Source organism: Vanessa cardui, chromosome 3, assembly GCF_905220365.1.
Source record: "Vanessa cardui chromosome 3, ilVanCard2.1, whole genome shotgun sequence".
NCBI classification, from domain to species: domain Eukaryota; kingdom Metazoa; phylum Arthropoda; class Insecta; order Lepidoptera; family Nymphalidae; genus Vanessa; species Vanessa cardui.
In genome coordinates, this window is record NC_061125.1 from 11060707 (window position 1) to 11080879 (window position 20173).

Here is a 20173-nt window from a genome sequence, read left to right on the forward strand (position 1 = left end):
TGCAAAATCAAAATTTCTTTGCACGACTTACATTGATATCTTATATTGATATTAAATATATATTTTGACATCATTAATATTGATTGTTAATGTCAAAGGTTTTCAAGAATTTTGCTTTCACAAACGAGTGCTAGATAAATTAGAAACATTAATGTAACTGATGAAATTAAATCTGTTATCATCAGTTAATATAGTATCAAACTGATATTTCATTATAATCATATCATAATACGATACCGACATGCTAAAACAAAGCCTGTCTAAAGTATGTCTGTAAAGTCTTCCTTCAACTTTTGTAATATAAGGATTAGTAGACGCAGAGCTTAGATTTGTGTGAACTACCGTTTTAATGACCTCGCTCCAGCGCTTTTGTCTGCTAACAGACTTTCTCAAACAAGGCGGAAGGGGCACTCGACAACGTAGCCCATAATACAAATCTCGTATGCACATAATTAAAAATCTAACATTTTTAAGCTGTATTTTAAAAAATGAAGATTTCAATACACGACGATTTTTTTTCAATACTAAAAAAATTTCAATACTATTTGTAGCGAAGTCCTTGACTATATATGTACATATACGTACGTATGTATGTAAATCATTTTATTGTTTAGTAATTATAATTGAACGAGACTTGTTATGAAATAACATTAGACAGATAGATAAATTATTCGCAATACCTGCCTGCTACTATTAAAAAAGAGCCGAGATGGCCCAGTAGTTAGAACGCTTGCATCTTAACCGATGATTGTAGGTTCAAACCCAGGCAAACACCGCTGAATATTCATGTTCTTAATATGTGTTTCTAGTTCATCTCGAGCTCGGCGGTGAAGGAAAACTTCGTGGGGAAACCTGCATGTGTCTTTTCATTTCTTAGAAATGCTGCCTACATGTGAATTCAACCAACCCGCATTGGAACACTGTGGTCGAACCTTGTCTTCAAAGAGGAGGATCCCTTAACCCTGCAGTGGGAAATTTACAGGCTGTTGTTGTTGACATTAAAAATATCTTTTTTTATATATTTTTCAATTTTTTCAGGTTTCACGTTTGGTTTACGAATGGATTTTTTGCACTATTTTGACGTCTTTAAGTTTCTATCATATTAAATTATATTTTTTTCAGACCAGATCCTCATTAAATTATATTTACAACGGTATGCAGACTATGCAAATAATATAAGACAAAAAAACTTTATATCTTATTATTTCTTAATTAAGTCCTAAACAGTACTCCCTGTGTTTATCATTTTAGGCCATTAAAATAACAAACTTCCCTAAAACTCATCTGTAACGATAACAGACTCATTTTCGGTTTTAATGACTGCGTTGTAATTGTCTTTACGCTGCGTGGTATTATAATCAGGAGCGTGTAATGAGAGACTATGAAAGCGTGACTAATCGTACTAAAGAGCTACGAATATTTAAGCCTTAATCTCTCAACGATATAAATAATTACAGGCGTGATTCACTGCGTAGTCCTAGCATCAAGTTACCTGGTTTGTTATAAAAGGTAAGTCGAGTGGTAAATGAGCCTCATGGTAAGTTGTCACAATCATCTATAGACATTTTCTTACATCTAACCACTAATCTTCAGAACTAAGAAGCCGTGATAGCTTAATCGACGCAAATTTAAACAAACCAAATAAAAAATACAATCAATAACAATAAACAAATAACAAACCAAATAATTAATAGAGTTAATGGTAGTAAGTAGTAGAATAAATGGTGTGCGGGTGGTACGTGAGCAGGTTTGTAAAAAATCCTACCACCAAGGGTCCTTATCCTTGTATGATATATTATTACGTACGATAATAATGCAATAAAATTTTATTGTACTAACCATCGTAGGACGTAGTAATATTAATTAATATCTTTAAACATGTTCCCGTCTTATTACTGAGCTGTGATATTGGCTATTCTAGAATGACTACTCTTATTCTTCTTATTATACTCCTGATTAAGAGAATAATTATAATGTTTTTAGTTATTCAACTAATAAAATACTTTATTTGTTTATAATATGTTTATTAGTATTCATAATTTTTAATCAAAAGTATGTTTGTAGTGTATTGAGACGCGCGCTCCGCAACCGAGGAACCAGCCCGAAAATAGTAAGTTAAGACATTCTTGCGTCTGGCACATCAAACTATTCACATTTTTTGGTACTACCCGCTGCCAATAGACATTAGCGCTGTAACAAATATTTACCATTCTTTACATCACGAATGCGCCAATACTGAATATTACAACTAGCCGGTAGAGTATATCAGGAATTGGTGCTACTTCCCAGAAGGGCTTGTATAAAATTCTACCACCAAGTGACACGCCAGTCAATGCAGACATGGAGGATAATACGAACATCAATCTTGAGCGGAAATTTAGAATTTGGTCTCCAGATAATTCCAAACTCGAGAACTATAAAATTTGATTGAGTCTGAAAGGCAAACGAACGCAAGGATATCATTTATTTGAACATTGTCAATACCGACAATCCCCTGTCTAGAAGCGAGCGCGTGGACAAACGACCAAGCACTCATTAACACGCTCGTGCTCATGATCGTGTCCCTAAAATATAAACTTGAATGGAAGCGTGTGAATGTAGCATTAACATAAGTAAATGTTTGCTATTACTTTCAATTACGTGTTTACTTACTTATGACGATTTTTAAGTCATGTGGAAATAACTCTGCCTGGCTATCTGTCGCTCTAACGACCAAACAGCTTAACCGAATTTGATGAAATTTGATATGAAGCAAACTTGATCTCCAAGAATGGACATAGGCTATTTTTTTTGTCTAACACATGACAAATAAGACCCTGAACGTAAGCGATGCTGCGGGGGACTACTAGCTTAAAATAAAATATCTCGTTCTCTCTCAATGATGAGTTCTGTAAATTAGTTCACATGATTTGAAAAGACGTTTAAAAGTAGATACTATTTATTTGAAACATGCCATACTCGAAATAGTTTTCTCATAATGAGAAATTATCGGAGCCTGACAAACCCATCCCATTCGTTACGCGAGTAAGTTTAACGAGCTCTTCGTTTGTAAGACGAAAAGCTCGTGAATTAATGAACGTTCAATTTTAGTATTAAGTCCCTAGACTTAAGTTATAAATATGTCTAAAAGTAAGTTGCTTACGTTTTATAACAATTAAGAAATAAGCGACAATATTTTAATTAATTGCTAAATAAAAATATATAATTATTCTAATTTGCAAACTATATATACTAAGAGTATTTTCCTTAAGACTTCTAAACACCCCGATCTTTTATGTTTTTCATTAAGCTTTTCCTTAGAAAAATTAATCAATACATTTAATTAAAATACTGTATCAAGTAGCCGTACTTTCCTCTTTTAGTTTTAATATGGTTGCACTTGAATACCTCGTTTGCCTATTGGCTATATGGTTGCAAATTCGGTGTCCTACGTCCAAAGGGTCGGTCTGATACAAGTTTATCGGGTTTCTCCACTACAGTGCCAGTAAAAGTATGTAAAGTCGTTGGTTCTGCGCTTGAATTCCTTTCGGTGGTGTTGGATGTGCCCTCCCATCGGGTTATGGGAGTGAGACAATGACACATTTGTTGCACTATAATAAAGTAACTGAACTGAGACAGAAATTTATCAGGACGACATATAAAATTTCTCCTTCTTTTATAGTTTAGATTTTTCTTATTTATTATATTAGATATAATAATGATAAAATATTTTAAACACTTGAAAGTGAATTAGAATAGTCACCTCTGTTTTATAAAAATAATTTTACCAAATTTTGATTGCAAGGACACCACAATCTTCTCTTTCACTACTTTTGAGATGAAAAAATATATTAAAAGCATGCAGACATAATTTCCTTTAGACTTATAAAATTTGATCACTAGGCGAATACTGTAGGAGTTTATTAGATGAACACGTCGCCCTGAATAAATACACACTCATATTTTTAATTTAATACCAAGTCGTATAGTGCCCATTAATTTAAAATTGAAAGCCGCGACGTTGAAGATTATTAATTTAAACATAAAATACCTCTTTGAAAGCCTAACTAGACTTCATTTAACACTTTCGTGAAGTATGAGGCACTAAAACTTTTAGACCAACCCTTTTGAAGCTTTAAAAAAATGCTTATATAACTAGAGTGAAATTATTTAAGGTAATGTTACTGAAGAGTACCCTTAAAGATTTCTAAGAAAGATTTTAATGTATAGTTATTCAATGTTTAGACTCCTTTTGAAGATATACTCTCGCGACAAGCTTTATACAATACAAAATTGTTTAATGTAAATATTATAGGTTCAAAGCTGAATTTCTCTTTTATGGATTATTTAAGTAGAAGCATGTTTTGAAAAATGGTTTCATTCAGTAGAATTTTCGAGAATTTCAACTATGAATTTGAGTAAAATAAATAAAACTGTAAACATTCGATGTAGTACTTGGTGATAGAGCTTTATGCAAGCTCATCTGGGTAGGTACCACCCACTCATCAGTTATTCTACCGCCAAATAACAGTACTCATTATTGTTGTGTTCCGGTTTGAAGGGTGAGTGAGACAGTGGAACTACAGGCACAAGTGACATAACATCTTAGTTCCCAAGGTTGGTGGCACATTGACGATGTAAGGAATAGTTAATATTTCTTAGCTTCATTGTCTATGGGTGATGGTGTCCACTTACCATCAGGTGGCCCATATGCTCGTCCGCCAACCTACACCATAAAAAAGTCACTTCTATGGTTTCACTTAATACTGAAGTAAAGCGTTATATGAACTTTATAAATCATACTTATGTTGTTTGACAAACTCAAAAGGAGACAGTTTTATTTAATGACAGCGCGTTAATGTCATACTAATGGTAAGCGATCTTATCTTCTTTTAAGTATAAAGTTGTGAGTTTATATCACCATACTGAAATAGCGTGAAAAGTGAACAAATTACACATGTCATAACAAAAATATATGTTTGTCGAAATTCATTCCGCTACCTTTGGTTATTCTACTTACTGAGTCATTATGGACCTTTATATTTACGCTTCTCAACAATGTTTACATCCCGTAGTACCATTTAAACTCATCACATTGACGAAGCAATAAGGCAACATTTAGCGTCGCTTCCATAAGCCCCGTTCATTCAATTCCGTTCAAGTGAATGTTTTTTTTGCTATACAAAGTACAATAATGGTCCCTTTCTTATAACTGGACTGACGGCCTTAATTGGACAAGTTATTCAACGCCCTTTTTGTTTAAATAAGCAAATAAATTGCCAAAACGTGAGAATATTCATAAATGCTATTTTTTCATGTGATTATTTTTGTGTTCCGTTCTAATTGGATTCTTTTATGCTTTAAAATAAATAAGGAAAACATAAGTGTCATCAAAATACGAATAAATTTATCATAAATATAAACATAAAAAAATAAGATTTTATGTTTAAATGTTTTTCACTTCACATCATTTTGACCATAGGCTTACAAACTACAGGTAAACGGTCAATGACATAAGTGAAATGTATGAGTCTGTAATGTAACTGTCAATTTTTCAAAAATCAAAAATGAAACTGATTTCGTGAAGTATTCGACAAGTGATCCCATAAAACGCATTTGGTTAGTTTAGAAGTCCCATGACTATGACAAATGGGAACAACTTTAGCGCCTCATTAATCATAACTCAAAAACGATCAGTTACTCAAATACAATAACGATTCGTCAAATATAGGGAACGGGTGTTATACTTCAAACCGGAATTCAGTAATAGAAAATATTGATAACTTACGTCGAACTACTGGTGAATTTGCAATGCCTTCTAAAACAGGCTTGCAATCAAACATAACAAATTCCTATCATTTTATAAATGTGACATCGAGTTAAATAACATAATAAAGATGTGAAAATTATTAAAAAAACATCAAAATCTTTTATTTATTAACATTTTGTTACACTTTTAAAGAAACCACTTACTGGTACAGTTCAAAAGTATTTCTGAAATAAAATCTTGTTGATTGTTTCGAAGTCATATGAACATGAAAAATATCATCAAATATCGTAACAAAACCTATTCAAAAAACAACACAAAGAAAATTATAAATATGTCGAGATCATCTCCCAAATGAATTTTATTCAAGTCTTCTTTGTAGATAAGAATTTACCTTTTACTTTAGCTTTAGATAAATACAATAAAAAGTTTTTTCAGCTTGTACAATCTTAGCACGAAAGCAAAACTCTCGAAGGTCTTTCAGATACATTTGTTAGCTTAAATCCTTCAAGAAAACGAGAATATAAAAACACTTAGTGTGAAATTGTTAGACTCGCTTAAACTAAAATGTTCTAAAACGCTTAGTATGTTTTGCAAAGAACATTAAGTTAACTATTTTACAGTGATGAGTTCATTTTTAGAATTACTTTCAGTAAAAATACATTGTAATTTAAAACTACAGCCGGTTTACAAAATTTATTCAACATAAATAAAGAAAGTAAGCGATAAAACGTGAGGAAGATTTATTCCAGAGATAAAGTATAACTTACTCAAAAAATATTATATAAGACACGTATTTGAAGCAAAGCAATTAATCTATCATCATTATTTGTCTGTGATCTATATCGTACTTTTATGAATATCACAATTGATATAGACTGGCTTCTACTTGTAACGCCGTCTCTATTTTAATTAATAAAAGGTAGTTTACCTTGAATCCATATCTCATTAAGTTCATGATCCTTTTTCATCATAAAGAGACACCGAACCAATCTTTTTATTTATATTTTTATAGAGATTACAGCCCATTTATTGTGTTATAGAGCTCGTGATATGATAATAGAATGTATGATTGTAATCTTTTTAAATGTAATTGTATCACATTAAGATCAACACGTGAACCTGTTGAGGAAAAGTCTTCCCAAAATAAACTCCATTAAAAATATAATGTACTGTTGAGTACAAGAATATTTGTTTACGAGCAAAAACATTTAAGGGACTATATTTTAACAGCACATTATACCCTATTACGCAACCCCACATATTTGGTTATGAATGAGATTTCAAAAAAAGATAAAACAGTGTATTTTGATCTCTGTATTTAATGGAACAAAAACCAAAATGGTTTCCCATGTCTGCACGTTGTAAAAGACGACATAAACATACAAATATGCTTTTTAAAACCATTCTTGTGTAATCGTCGGTCCCTGCGGGCGTTGAAAACAAACTGAGATACAAAAAAAAAAAACATTTATACGATACACATGGACCATCTAAAAAGGTTATACCCTGAAGTTTTTTTAAGTTTAGCTAAAAATAACGTATCGATTTGATGTTACAAATTTACTCTACTTATGTAAGATAAATCATAATACTTTAATGGAAAGAGTATCATATATCACGTACATTTTATGTGTTAAATTTTATTAATAGTTTGATATTTTAAATCCATACTAAAATTATAAATGCGAAAGTAATTCTGTCTGTCTGTCTGTCTGTCTCGCTTTCACACCAAAACTACTTGACTGATTTAAATGAAATTTGGTACACAAATAGTTTAGAGCCTGAGAAGGACATAGGCTACTTTTTAATTGGAAAGAAGTGTTATAATCAAAGAGGTTGTATAACAATGTAATATTTTACGTTTAATTGTAAATATTTGTACGTATATTCATATTTTCTACGCTAGCAAAGCCGCGGGTAACAGCTAGTTTTATATAAGTAGTTGAACTGAGCTCTTCCTCTTTTGAGGAAAACCAGCTTCCAAAACTAGGAACGGTTCTTTATAAGTCTATGCGTACTGGCTATCTCTGCCGAAATGTGACGTCAACTCAATCGGGTGGGGTAGAGTCATATGCCAACGCGGTTTGTAGCGGTAGTAGAAGCTTATTAATAGTTTTACTACTTTTAATACATAATAAATTATATGACTTATAAATATGTAGTGGACTTATTGAACATTGAACATTAATCGGTTATTAATAACAATTGATAGTTAATTAATAAATGTTGAAGCATCATTGTTAATTAATATATTTGGAAATATACTACGTAAATATGTTTTATTACAGCTACCGGCGACCAACGCTTTATATAAATAAATGTATTTAGAAAACATAGTAATTATTATTGCTATCAATTATAAGTTAGTTTACATTTATCAATTATTAAACGAATTTATTTTGATATGACAGGCATACATTTAAATTAGGACCTATGAAATAGTAAGAGAGAGAAAGTGATGCAAGAAATATAAAGCGACTAACACACTGTACGAGGCCACAATTTTGTACCCATTGTATGGTTTTTAATTTCATGTATAAAGTAGTAAAGTAACAGCCTTTTAATTTCCCACTGCTGGGATAAGGCCTCCTCTTTCATTTAGGAGAGAGTTTGGAACATATTCCTGTATAACACGCTGTTCCAATGCGGGTTGGTGTCATGCACTTGTGGCAGAATTTCGATGAAATTAGACACATGCAGGTTTCTCAGCTGCCTGAGATGGCCCAGTAACCCAGTCTCACGTATCCAAGAACTAAACGGCTTACAATCGACTTGATAGGTCTACGCTATGGAATGTATATCTAAATAAAATGTTAGGCACCTTTGGCTTTTGGCGTTGACAGATTTCGACAAGTCACTTCACGGATGATGTCAAGTTTGATTTATACAAGAAGCATAAATTACTCATAACACCATCATTGTGCCTTCAACCATGGGATTAAATATGCTCGGTCTCATGCACGTAATAACGCTGGATCATCCACCCACCGAGCGGGAAATCAGCGTTATTATATTTGACAGTAAAATAATTGATGACTCAAAAGTATGGTGTATCACAATGAACAAAGCGGATATATACATAGCTTTCCTTCATAATAATATGGAAATATATTAGGATATAATTATATTGAACATTTATAATTTATTGGTCCCACTGTTGGGCTAAGGTTTTCACTCTCTTTTATGAGAAGATTTGAAGCTAATTCAACCATACTGCATGCAGGTTAGTGGATACACCTATGACAGAATTACATTAAAGTTAGTCATATCCGTGTTTCCTAACGATATTTTCCACCATAGACATAGTAAGGAATGAATTCTAAATGCGTACAAGTGTAGTAACTACTCGTACAACTCAGCTCAACTGATTCCCATGATGTATTTAAATTAGAACAGTCCTATTTTAAAAATCTGCTAGTTCCTTCATCAACTATACCATGTTATACTTCAATTCATGTTTTATATATAACCCGTTAAGCGTTCGTTATACTGTCATGAATAACTCAATTAATAATATTATATATAATTACATGATGCAATGTTATTTAATAATTGTCTAAATAATTAATACATATTTGATTAAATACAGCGGCGAATTGCTTCAACAATGCTTACGCTAAGGAAGACGGATTAGCTTTCGTTTAATGAAGATCTAACGAGCTGCAGTTTCGTAACTTGTGGTAAAATTTTATACGAATCAGCTTTAGGGGGGAAACTATCGTCTCGTCAATTATTTTACCACCCAAATTCCTTCCCGTTTGATGAGTGAAAGGGACAGTGATATTAATTTCATGAGACATAACATCTTTAATACCTTTTGACACTAAGAACTTGCGCGCACTGGTGATTTTTGTCACGGTGACTTTAAAGTGTTTGTCATTGTCACGTCACGTTTCCAAAGTGGAGTGCGCTCATTAATAGATACAGTGACAAAACCCACGCTTCCCACGCTTTAATTTTCACGTGTATATCTGAATACTTTCAATTTTTTATCATAAAGAGCTGGTCTCTTTTCCACTTCTTCTATTAGAACATCATTATCGGTATTGTCTTCACGAATGTTTACGTTTTGAATAGACGGTGACGCCATTTCGCGCGCCAAAGTCGGCAGTCAAAGTGCAGATAGCAAAAGACTGACGACGAGAGTGACAAATTTGTCACTAGTGCGCGCATTGCTATGAAAGAACGTAAAGACGCTGACAGTTTCGTCACGGACTTGTTCACCGGTCAGCGGACACAAATGTCACCCAATTGTCACGTCGTAACGTGTGCGCAACTCCATACATATTCATGGACTCGACAAGAGTGACGAAACAGCCGTGTCACCGTGACAAAAATCACCAGTGCGCGCTAGTTCATTTTGAACTGGAATTTTAGTCTGCTTGTTCTTTTTGTTTGTATATATTATTAAGTATTTTAAGTTTAAAATATATATGATGAAAAAACATACTAAATATTACAAACATACTATTGAAATACTATGAATATTTTTAATTTTAAAAATATGTACCTATATTTTAATAAAATGCATCATCCATTGATTTAAAAATGCATTTTATAATTGATTTTTTCGGGGAAAGATAAAGAGGCTACAGTCCAATAAACGTTAACGTATTTCCTCGTTAAGAAAATTATTATTAACAGACTGGAGTCAAGAGTTCGTAAACAAGTAACACAACCTCCCACCCCAACAAACAATTAGACCATAGCCTAATCTCGTACCGTTCTTGTCCGATCACATTTGCGCAATGAGTAAGGGACTGGGGAGCAAACACTCATAAGCCTTTACATATTTACCGAACGGAAACATATTAAAACAAATATTACAAGTTTAATATGTATTTATTTAATTTTCGAGGACATACATTTTAAACCAAATTAAGCACCGAAATTTAAATATTAATCACAAACCACAATACTAAACATAAATATTTAATAATATTGCATATTGTTCATTATTGTTACGATAATTGAGTATACTTGTAATACAAATAGGTATATATTTTTGTGGTTTTTATTTTAAATTGCGCATTTTTCAATCATTATTATTACAATAAAATAATTATCGAAATTTTGTGAGTTGTGAAAAACTTCGATTTCTCTTGCTAGGATATATATGTTTCTTTTTAGTGATATACGTTAAATTACTAAAATTTTAAAGAAATAATACGTAATGTAAATATATTACATATAAATTATACAAAGCTGATTAAGTGGAATACATACAAATAAAGTGTAGGATTTTATCACATACATAATTATATAACACAGACATTACTATTATTTTATTTCAAAACCAACCAGCACTCATTAGCTTTTTAAATAAGAGTGTAACCATGTAAACAGCAGATAAAAACAAAGCTTACCATAAACAACGTTAAAGAAAAAAAAGTCGATGTTTTATAATTTCGTTTTGTAGGCATTACTTCTGTCATGTTCGTATATTGAACAAATAGGATTGTCTCTAACTTGTGTATGGGAGCTCATTCTGACAATTGGCTCGTTCGTCAGGATTAAGTATCTCAATTCCAATCTAAAACTTCACGTGAGTCAAGAAATTGTATTGCGCTAATGTATAATCCAACTTTAACAACGATACGCTTCCCGAACGACGTTTCTTAACAAGTTCCAAAGTCGTCAGAAAAGTATTCGATAAGAAACGTCGAAGAAGATAGAAGACAGTGGGAAATTTTTCAATTTAAAAGTTCTACTTAAACTAACACAACCCAACCGTTATATCGAATCGACTCGCATACATATTTTAAAGAAAATACATATTAAATAACTGTGTATCCGTGGAATGCTGCTCTCTTATAACTCAATTTCATATAAAATAATATTCTGATTGACATTTTCTATTTTTCTTTTATGATGATGACATCGGTTATGAAACCAATTCGACGACGGCAGGCAATCTCAAGAGAGATCAGCAAACTACGCATGACGCAGAATTATTGGCTTAGTTTAATTAGAGACACCATATTATAGGAATCTTAAAATATAGATAAGATACAGCAAAAAATGTTCTATCAATAAATTGAATCAATGAATTGTCAATTATAAAATTGGTTGTAACTTCTGCCGAAATAACACGGATTTAAATTGACGCACCTATGTACCGTGTGACCGTTTTTTAACTAATTACTTAAATATTAACAAGCCTTCAGACATATGATGTAATCAGTCACACAGAGCGGTACGACACAAAACACTCGCTATTTCATTTAAATAATTGCTGTCATTTAGAAAAAAAAAAAAAAACAGATTTATAATAAGTCAGTATGACCTACAACAACATGTTATTTAAATACTAAAATATTATCCAGCTAATTGTTTAATTAATGCGTTGGTTTATTCATGCGAAATATTTACAAGATTTTTGTTAATTCATCTCACTATGAGATAATAGTTTTGTACTAGAGGAAAACGTTTTAATTTATTCATTTATAATCCGAGATTATTCGTAAGACGATTATTTACATATATAAGACAAAGATAGTAGATAAGACATGACTTACATAATTACATAAGCCTATTTTTGGCACAATATAACTCACGTACGAAATTACGTACAGCCTTTACACATCATATAACTTAAGTAGATCTTAAATCGAAGGAAGCTGCAAATATCCCCTTCAGTAGAAAGTGCCAACAGGCGTAAACTCAGCGAAATATGCCGATGATATTAAAATTTAATATAGTAAGCCGTCGTAAGGGTATATAAGGAATGTCGCAATAATGTACATAATCTCCGTCTATGATGATTTAAGGCACGAAAAAGAAAAAGTGTATTACTACAGAAAGATATTAATCTATTTTATGAAAATCACAGTTTATTAGAAAAGAATACGAATGAATTCTGTTTTCGAGTTCCGAAATCCGAAAACCGTTGTTGTGTCTACTCGGACAATGTTATTCCGGTTCTTTTTGTTTACGTAAAGTTTACATTCATAGAATACGCGCAGATAACATTTTCATCCAGTAGTTTTGCCTGTTCGAACGACCGGCTTGGACATGACATATTTAACTAGTAACCCATCCCGGCTTCACACGGATAAAATTTGCAAGTTAAGCGAAAAAAAATTTATGACGTCACTTTAAACTTCTAAAATTATCATTGTTTTTTAGTATGTTGTGCATGTCATACGCATTGAAACCTTCCTCTTTAATCAGTATCTGTTAATAAACCGCATCAAAATCCGTTGCGTAGTTTTAAAGATTTAAGCAACGGGCAGAGAAAGCGACTATGTTTTATACTTAGTAGTGAATTTACGTCTAATCCCAATTCTAATACAAACTAATCCATTTCGAATACAATCATGTTAGGCATGATGCCTATCTACTGATTTCAATAAATATGGTATATGTGATTCTGGTACAGCCTTCATTTACACATTTCAGAAAAATCCCTTCAATCCGTTAGATGTGATGAGACTGTCAAGTCAGAATTCTAAGTCCATTATTATTCTCACATATTTTCGCAATTCCTTCTGTGATTTGATGACTTGCAACTTTACATTGATAGCAATATCGACATTCTTCCTCAAACGATCAATTTTCGAAATAGCTTCTCAATGATCTTTCGCCGTACTGATATTTTTATATTATCATCAATTACGGTGACTTGTGTTACTCTTCCAAAGAAAATACTGAATGGATTTTAATGAAACTTTACAATAATATTGTTTATGCATCAGAATAACACATAGGCTATAATTTTAGGAGATATTTAGACAACCCTTAAAACGCTAGCGAAGCCGTGGGCAAAAACTAAAACTCAAATAGTTACAAGTATTGGTTTACTATGTTCAAAAAAATTATTTTTGTTTAATGTTAAAATTTTTAAAAATCTTTTCATGGACACGTATCATATTTTTTATTTTTGTATGTGCAATAGAGAATAAATAAAAAGTTATAAAGAAAATACGTGCAAATCCAACAACAGTCGATTCGTATCGATACATATTTATATATAAAATATTAGCATATAAACTCACTTTGAATAAAGTTAAAAGTAAATACAAACTTCGAAATAAATCCCATTGAAAACAAAACAGATTTATTATTATTTGCCTTACGTTTCAATTATTTTAAATCTTCTGATATTTTTACTTAATACAATTTTGTGGGATTTAAACCTTAGATAGTCAATAAAAGCAATCTAGCAATCTAGCAATCTAGTCTGTAAAGACGGATCTATTGTGTGGTTCAGACGGTAGAAGTCTGGCTTATAGATTTAAATCTAACCGTACAACCAGAACAAAAAAAAACAATCAGATGTTATTAACAGGTTTAGTCTAATGAAATTGCGTTATTTTGTTTTATCTATATTATTAATGCTAGATAGTTTACAATTGAATCCTAAGCTTAGAACTTCTTAATCCACAGCTACGCATGCCTACGAACAGCTACGCACGACTAATATTGGTTACACACGAATAGACTTTGTAAGTTTAGTAGATAGCACCTAATGAGTTATTCTACTTCCAAACATCAATGATTTATACTGTATATCTAATTTTAGATAACTATCTAAGTCGCTAGCGTAGCATTCAGCTTGTGACGAACTACATCAAAGTATGTCGTCGTGCGAATTTTACGTTTATAATTAATAATATAATTTATAATTATCACATAAATGGATTCATAGTCAATAAACATAAAGATAAAATAAATAAATATTTACATTATAGTGGAATTTAACATTTTATACATACTATGTAGTACTAGAAATCCGTAGTACAAACTCATGAATATAAAGATTACGATAACGTATACTTTATATCGTATATAATACGATATAAAGTATACGTTGGCAATAATTATTGAAAAGATTGCACTTGTTAAACATAAACCCTACTGTATATTTAACATGGTTTTTTTTAAATTTTGATATTCCTCTTAATTAATTTATTTATTTATTTATTATATTATTCTTATTATTATCGAAAATAAATCTGTTTGATTGCAGCAGCACAGTGTTGCTTCTGGTGCTGTTATCATACAAGGTATGTCTAAAAGTAATGTCCTAAAATATCAATCTGTTAAAAATTATTCCATTTTTGAAAACGAATATTTGAGAAACCTTTTTTTACATTAGCATGTTTTTTTCTACAACGCAGACTTTTAGGTGATTTAGGCATCAATTTGAATACTGCTATAGCAATAAAACTGGTCTACGAAATACAATAGTGTCGTCACATTATAATTTAGATTCACGTATTTTATGTTCCATTAAAACTTCAGAATCGACTCAATAAAATATTTTCACAGAAATATAAAATGTATGCTTCATCTGAATTTTTTAATGAGATTCATTCTACTGTTCATCACAATATTGAACAGATTCAACTACAAATTGCTTTAACAAGACGAGTTGTATGTTATATAATTCAATAGTTATTTTTAAATTCAATATTGCAAGTTGTAGGTGGTAGGACTTTGTGCAAGTGTGTGCATTAGGTAGGATTCCATCATCACATATGGTACCCATAAGCAACGGTACTTGGTATAGTTGTGTTCTTGATAGATGCATGAGAAAGATATTTTAACTACAGGGACGTAACAGTTTCAAATAATGTTAGCGCTTTGATTATTATTATTATGTAATCTATATTAATATTATAAACGTGAAAGTAATGCTGTCTGTCTGTCTGTCGCTCTTTCACGACCAAATATGGTATGAAGCAAACCTTGGAGTGAACGGACAAAGCGAAGCTGCGGCCGGCAAGCAGTAAAATATAAATCTATTGTCACACGGTGCAAATCTCTACACATAGAGATCAGTTGTGACCATTACCATCTGAGAGTCCACCTATCGATGCAACATTTTTTTTATATGTGGCTTCTTTTTCTTCACATTATTTCGGAAATAAGTAACTGGCTAACGTGAATGTAATAAATATTCAGTTATATTTCTACTGTAAGTAGTGTAACTCATTCCTTACATCCGTTCTTGATATCTTTGATCGAAAATTCATGCAAACCCGTTCAATGATTTTTATGTGAAAGAGTAACAAAATGACATCTATTTACTGAAACTTACGCTTCTATATTATTAGTGATCGATGAGTATGAAAACAATAAAAGAGTTATTATATAAATTTACATAACACATCAACAATAACCACTAATTCTGACTAAAATAGCTACCTACCTACCTATTAAGCCGACTCTGGGTACAATTCACTATGCATATCGATGGTAGACTCGCGTTGAGCATAGACTCGAGTCTAAATTATGTTTGTTAGCCTGAAATCCTACTTGAATAAGATTTTGAATAAACACCCTTTCCCAATTAGAACTAGTAATCTGTTTCTCTATAGAATTACTGGTGTCAGTTCTACAAAGGCAAATTCTAAGCTTTGTATTGAAGATATATACAGAATTACTTACATAATAAGTTAGAACGATCCTATGATGTTAAATTCTAAGTTGAATTTTTTTCAATTAATTTTTTAAATCTTAATCATGGAAATGAAGATAGGAAAATGCCACAGAATAAAAGTCATACCAACAGTATATCTGATATAATTTATTTTGCATTATTATTTTAAAATCAATTTATGAACAAAAATACAGTTCCGTTTTTAAAGAATCGTTTTACCGATTATACCAATATCAGTATTTAATGATTAAGGATCATTTAGCTAAATGATTTTCGTAGATTTGACCTTGATGCTTAAAATAAAATAAAAGCAAAGTTAAAAAAATATCCTTCAAATTTACTACTGGGCTAAGGACTGCTCAGCCTTGAAGTCAGAAGTTGAAGCTTATTCCGAAACTCTACTTTAATGCGGGTTGATGGATACACATCACCACTGTTCATCTCGTCTTATATGTACTTCAAGTAATATCACCACAATTGGTGTTTAAATACGAAAAACGTTATTGAGCAGAAAGATATGCTTAATATGTGATAATATTTTTATTCGACTACAGCATTTCTAATATTAATAACGGGAATTAATAAATTGAGAGGACGGAAATTTATATTCAATTACTATTAATTAAAACATCAATTATAAATTTCATTAAGTGGACATGGCTGACGGTCAAACCATCCATCTTTCATATTATTTAGGCCATTAAGGTCCCCTTTATTTGTGCCATCTGTCTCTGTCGATCTTTGACAATTTATGCACATAATACTGTCAACATATTATTATAATATTAAGTAAACTATTTACATATTGATATAACCTTACAGATTGATAAAATATCTTAAAAATCTTTATCAAAATAAAGTATTCATTTATTAATAAAGAACATTCGACTTGATATACAAAGCTTAAAATATAACGTAACATTTATTAATTGTTCACGTTCTTAATTCGTTCTTATTTCTTTCTACCATAGGCATTTTTTCGTAGACTCTTCTACGATAAATTGTAAAATGTTACGTAACTCCGAAATTCTATTCGTCAAATATTTCACAAAAGGATTTATTTTACTAAAAATGTATCTCAAAATTTCACAAACAGACAAGTGTAAATCTTGAACGTAAGTTAAATAAAATCAGATCGAAAAATCTTTTGACATATTTTCGGTCGCGAAAATGTCATAAATTTTAAAACTGAGAAAGTGATTTTGTTTATCAGGAATAGAAAGAATACTCTAACTATCGATAAGAATACAAAACGGTATCTCTACCTTCAAGTTCGCGATTCACAATAACATTTGACGACAATACCTTGAGTCGTTAATAATAAACTTACTTAATTATTCTTGACCTTACTCAAGTATTACTGTGCCGTAAAAGTACGATATTTAATAACTATTATCGTAAGACTTCATTTGATATTTTCTTCTGCGCCTACAATTATATAATGGCATATTTATAAAACATTTAACATCAAAAAGAAATGCTTCGAAAGTAAGCTGTCCGTAATGTATTTGTTCATTAGTTTTCACATTAAAGAAATATAGACAAAGAAGTTATTATTAATAAAAGGTACAAAAGAATTAATTTCTCACAAGATTTTTCTAGCAAAATATAATAATAATTGGAGAATATTTACATACAATATAATAAAAACATTTGGAACGTAGGAACATAATAAGTATTTTTATGCGTAGAACCCGAGAAGCACGTTATTTAACAAGCTGTCAAACATTGTATCTTTTTCCATAAAAAAAAAGACTCGCTTTTCACACTATTGACAGAACTTGTTGAAAAACATTTATTTCATATGCAAATAATACTCGAATGCTTACGGATATTGTGAATCGATTAAAATTCAATCAATCATATTGAATGGGAACAGAGCATGTGGTTTGAATGAATAAATAATACCTTGTAGTTTTATCCAAGTATGACACAATGAATGAATAACATCGTATTGAGGTACTTAATGTGCAATGAGACAAGAATTCAATTGTTTTTTAAATATCATCTATCCTAAAATAAATGCCAAGCACTAGGAATGAAAGTATTTTTTTTTGTAAAAAATAATAATAAAATATATGTTTATTGCGTTATATCAAATTCAAAGCAAAATCTTAAATTAAATATGAAATTTATTAAAAATAAGATATTTTTACATAAATAACAGGATGGATATAAGCCTACACATTCTACTTACATATTCTGTAAAATTCAAAAATAAGATTAATGTTTAGAAGCTACGAATGCTACGTACGTAGCTACGTATACTACCGGTTATGGATAAAAATTTTTGAGGGAAGAACTAGTAAGAAACTCAGTTATTACTAAGTTTACTTTTATCGTTTCTTAAATATTTACTAGCTATTATAATTATAATATGGCTTGCATGAATTGTCGAGAAAGACTAATACTGTGTCGTATTATCAATTATTTTTACCAATTAAACTTAAAGCTTAATAATCCAAGTTGCAATACAAAATATCTAGCCTATTATCGACTACAATATTCGTAATTGATCTTAATATCCCATGATGTTGACGAGATAAAACCTTTCAAAAGAAATCGGATGCAATTTTTCGTTTCTTGATCTGGCATCGACTTGACCTATTTTCACTATTCAATCTCGGCTCGACAATAGAGTCAAGATTTTGTCAGTATTTCAATTATTCTATAAAATTGGTTATGAAAACGATTATACTGTCATAATGGAAAAAGTATAATATATTAATAAATGATAAAGTTCGTCTTTACTATGTATTTTATTTTTCCATGTATAATCATTTTTATTAGAAACGATTATTCTGTTATAATGGAAAAGTATTAATACATTAGTAAATGAGTGAGTTCGTCTTTACTATGTATTTTATTTTTCCGTCTATAATCATTTTTATTAGAAACTATTATTCTGTTATAATGGAAAAAGTATTAATACATTAATAAATGATAAAGTTCGTCTTTACTATGTATTTTATTTTTCCATCTATAATCATTTTTCTAATAAAAATAATACGTTAAAAGTTTTTTTTTTTTTATTTATTTAAAACTTACCTCATTCACTTTAATCTTCTTTTTAGTAAAAGTTCGATAAATAAAGTAATCATTTTCAATGACACTCTATTAAAATCCAAATAATTTTTAGTTCCGTTGCCACCTTTTTTTATATATATTTTTTTAAGTTATTTTAAATAGATAAAATCTAACATTTAATATTTTATTGTTCTATAATATCAAACACAGAACGTAAATTTGAAATACGTAAAGTTCGAAGGCAGTTCCGCAGCCACTTTCGTAGTGTAACTGATGACGTGTGCACAGCGTAGCGCTCAGTTATCAACTAACGTTACGAGCTCTACGCCGTAGAACAAGCGACGACTACGTTGGATACTTGACAAAATAATATTTATTGCCTTTTAATGAATACATTTTTTTGTTTTCCTAATAATATTAATAACTAATTTCTCCTTTTTCATTAATTTGTTTTAGCTCGTTTTTAGAAGAAACATAACTCGTTTGTAATATAAGTCATACCATACACTACAACACTCTTCAAATTTTATAAATAAGATCGTTTTCTAAACTTTATAACAGGTATATGTAAGATGTGTACCTAAACAAGGATTTCATGATATTTTAGTTTCTTAATTGTAATAGTTGGAGTTTTTTTATTAAATTCATTTTATATAAAGTAAATAATGCATTGTTAGAACTATTTTAAATAAATGAAAATATAAATATAAAATAAATCATATTATAATCTAAGGGACATACAATCTAGCTTAGAATGGAAGTTGGTTCTGCTTTTGACATTCAACTTTTTGCGCACCGTATAGTTCGTAAACAAAACTTTTAAATTAATACTTTCTGACCAGAAGTGTAATACTAAAGTAGCTTACACAGGGAGAGTGGTTTTATTAAATAAAAGACATTTTATCATTTATAACGACCTCATGAAGCATAATTATTATTCGAGTTGTATTAAAAATAAAAATTAACTTGCACAAGTGCATCCATTTTAACGTTTATTCATATTTTTACTT

General features: G+C 30.6%; 1 protein-coding gene across 1 annotated transcript in view; it reads right to left on the reverse strand.

Annotated features, from left to right (window-relative positions):
- The window catches only part of LOC124543653 (octopamine receptor), a 61814-nt gene extending 42385 nt beyond the window's left edge, over positions 1–19429 (reverse strand). The window contains exon 1 of the mRNA XM_047121913.1: positions 19185–19429. The gene's annotated coding sequence lies outside the window, so the exon portion shown is untranslated. The remainder of the gene's footprint in view (positions 1–19184) is intronic.
- Positions 19430–20173: the final 744 nt, after the last annotated feature.